We start from the raw sequence: 458 nt of genomic DNA on the forward strand, positions 1-458 counted from the left end.
GAGGAAAGCAAAAGATTAGGAGAAGTGGTGGTTCTAGTTGTATGATTGTGTATTGAGGTTACATGCTTGTGAAAACTTGCATGGGAGCTCATAGGCAGGACATGAAGTTCAAAGAAGTATTGTGGAGATTCTCAAAAATCTATTGATCCAAGAAGCAGCAAACAAAACAAAAGAAAGAAAAGAAAATACAAAAACAAAAAGAACTCCTAAGACCTAAGACTCCCAATATGTGAGGACTAGTAAGCACTGAAGCCCTTGTATGAGCATATAATTTAGAGTTCACCCACTGTTTCTTAATCACTTCACTCACAGGACCTTACAAGTTATTCTTCAATCCGTCTTAATTAAAAGAACCTTTGAGCATAATTCCTTTCTTGCTTGGGGACAAGCAAGTTTTAAGTTTGGTGTTGTGATGACAAGTCATCTTAGCCTAGTTTTACTAGCCTTTTTCTTTATTT

This window comes from Arachis ipaensis, chromosome B01 (assembly GCF_000816755.2).
Source record: "Arachis ipaensis cultivar K30076 chromosome B01, Araip1.1, whole genome shotgun sequence".
Classification (NCBI taxonomy): Eukaryota; Viridiplantae; Streptophyta; class Magnoliopsida; order Fabales; family Fabaceae; genus Arachis; species Arachis ipaensis.